The sequence below is a fragment of the Nelumbo lutea genome, chromosome 1 (assembly GCF_056320005.1).
Source record: "Nelumbo lutea isolate HS-2025 chromosome 1, American lotus-T2T, whole genome shotgun sequence".
NCBI lineage: Eukaryota > Viridiplantae > Streptophyta > Magnoliopsida > Proteales > Nelumbonaceae > Nelumbo > Nelumbo lutea.
In genome coordinates, this window is record NC_142684.1 from 164385467 (window position 1) to 164388511 (window position 3045).

The window sequence follows — 3045 nt, forward strand, 5'->3', positions numbered from 1 at the left end:
TTAAAATATTAATTATTTTGGTCCTCTCTCTCAGTCTCAATCTCTCTATTTCAACCTCTTAGTCTGTCGGGGATTCGGGTCTTCAACGGGGATTTCATCCCTATCGGGGTTGGGGATGGAGGGGGATTCCTTTCCATGCCGGGAATTGGGGACAGGGACAGAAGGTGATTTGGGGGTCGGGGTCGGGGATGGGGAATGTAATTCCTGCCCCGAACCCGCCCGGTTGCCATTCCAGCTAAATCCTTGTTGTTACTCGTCTAACTTAATTCGAAAAGCTTATTTACCTCGGTTGTTTGTCATGGGCAAACAAGGATCGTTTGAGACCAACTAACCCACTCAAATTGAGCAGACCATTTGAGGCCTAAGTCTGCCATGGATAAAAGTGGAATTTTAAAAATTGTAGCATTATAATGGCATTTTCTTTCCGTTTTTTTTTTTTTTTTTTCTTTCTTGTATTATGTCAGAATTTTCTGTCAATAGATTGCACAGGCATTTACTTGAGAGGCAAGGGGAAGATTTTACAAAAGTCAAAACACAGGGGTGGTTTAAGTAATTTACCCCCTTTCTGTATTACATGGACACAAATACCCTTCTTATATATGCACGAGTCTGCTTTTCTTTTGCTAGGTTTTCCATCTGTACATCAACTTCACTGTATTGTATCCAGCAAAAAGAAAGAAAGCAAGAAAAAAAAAAGCTTCACTGTAATGTTACAAATCGAAAAAAAAATTCACTATAATGTTCCCATTCTACTTGAAATGAAAGAATTAAATCCTAGCAAGTGATGCATATTAGAGGAATTATTTCATTTTATTTCCATGGAAATCTATGCATTGCAACCGAAACAAAAAACAGAAATCAGACACACAGAGCACATAAATAGGTTCACCATTGAAGCTTTAGTTTCATTGAGATGGGTTTGCATTACTTTCGTCATCATCATTTCCGCTATTGTTGTCGTTGTTGGAGCTGGGGCTGGCAGGAAAGATAATTGTCAACCTCTCTAATTGCTGTTCCAAGATACTAACCCTCTTCTTCACTCTCTCGAGTTCTCTTCTTAGCCCATTGATCGTCATCATACAATATCCTTCGGGGACTTATTGTACGAAGACCAAGTTCTGCTCTATCTTGTTCGTTATCCAAACTTTCCCGAAGGTCTTCCAGTGTGCTAACCGTCGCAGACCAAGTTGCCAGCTGGTTTGGTGTTCCCTCTTGTAAAACTGTTGGATCAACACCTCCATCGATTTGAATTTGATCAATGTTGATCTTTGCACCACCCAAATCAACAATTCCTCGCATCCCTGGTTCAGCTCTATCTTGTTCTTTGGTTACCTGATCCTGCTGATCGACGTCAATGGTGTTTCTGATGATCTTACTACTGTCAGCTGCTGCAATAAAATCCTGATCATCTTCCGTCGTCTGGGTCTGAGAGGAGCTTTCTTCTTTGTCAGTTGGGAAAATAGGGTCCAGCTCTAGTACTTCCTCATTGAAATTCCATCCACTTATCCTTCTTTGCTTGACAGAGGAATCAAGGGATGCTTCGTCGCTGTCATCTTCATTTACATTTACATCGGTGCTGCAAATCGGTGGAGGATGATCTACTATGATTTTCTTGAACCTCTCTTCAACTGTTCAACAACTTCTCTGCGGTGGGTCTCTTCGATGGATCTTGATTTAGACAATCTTTGACCATCTCTTTGAAATTCTTTAAGAACTTACTCTTGTCTTTCGTGTTCTTCCCGTAGTCTTGAAACTTGGTGGCGAATCTCATCATCAGAGATTTTGAGGGAACAAGATGAGAGAGTGGAGGTCGACCGTGAGCAAGCTCTAATGCCGTAACCCCAAATGTCCATATGTCAGCCTTGAAGCTATACGCAGTGTGAGAGTGTATCACCTTTGGTGCCATCCAATAAGGTGTTCCAGCCACACCATTGAATTTCATGGACGACGGACTGGGTTCGTAGATTGACGTAGAGACACCGAAGTCGGCGAGTTTAATAGACCCATCTGAAGCAACCAGAATGTTCCCAGCCTTGATGTCTCGATGGACCTGGCCTTGGTCATGGAGGTACATGAGAGCGTTGAGGGTTTCTCTCAGAACGATAGCTATGCAGGGCTCCGGCAAGCCATCAGGGAAAGACGAAGAGATGATGGATTGAAGAGACCCACCAGACATGAAGGGCATGACCACCCAGAGATGACGATCGACTGTGAACGAACAATGGACTCTAAGGATGTTTGGGTGGGAGAGAAGGGACATGGTCTTGGCTTCCCGCCTTATATCGTCGAAGTTGGCTTTGGATCGATCAAGATGGATTGCTTTGATTGCCACGGCCGATGAGTTCGACAGGCATTCAGCCTTGTAGACAATTGCGCTTACACCAGCTTCGATCATGGCAAGTATCCTGTAGGAACTGTGATCGAGAGGGTATTGATGATTCTGTCGAGGGTCCTCGTCTTGTTGGGCCATGGACGACTGACGTGGGTCAGTTACGTTCTTGATAGTTTCAGACTTCAGAATTCAGGTTGATTGAGGGTGATGGTTTTCTCAGAGAAATGTTGTATGGGTTTCTTGTGGCTTTCTTGGAAGGAGATTGAGGAAGAAGATCAAAGGTCGTAGAGTGGAAAGGTTAATTAATTTCTGGTGGGTTTTCTTGTGATGAAGAAGTGAAAAATTAAGAAGCTAGAGTAGTATATATATATAGGCTGTTGCGGGCTTTTAACTTGTATTTCTAGAAACTAAGCACGTGGAACTGCAAGAGAGGAGGAATGTCATTACACCAATACAGAGATCAAGACATGAAAGGGCAATCGTTGGTATGGTAGGGGCTCAGCCGCTCAGGCTGGGGACAATGCACCAAATTGCATATAGTGGATGAGAAACTTGTGTAAGTAATAAATGGGGGACTCCTAATATCCAATGTCACAGGCGTCTTTCTATACATGCATGAGTTTCACAATATACTATTTTATATTTTATACTAGGGGACCCGTGCGATGCACGGAAAAATCTAAAAGATTTAATAGTTTTATTTTTTATTTAAT

The 3045-nt window shown here is 42.5% G+C and overlaps 1 pseudogene; it reads right to left on the bottom strand.

Annotated features, from left to right (window-relative positions):
- Positions 1-1023: 1023 nt before the first annotated feature.
- LOC148878891 (serine/threonine-protein kinase BLUS1 pseudogene) lies at positions 1024-2470 on the bottom strand (annotated as a pseudogene).
- Positions 2471-3045: the final 575 nt, after the last annotated feature.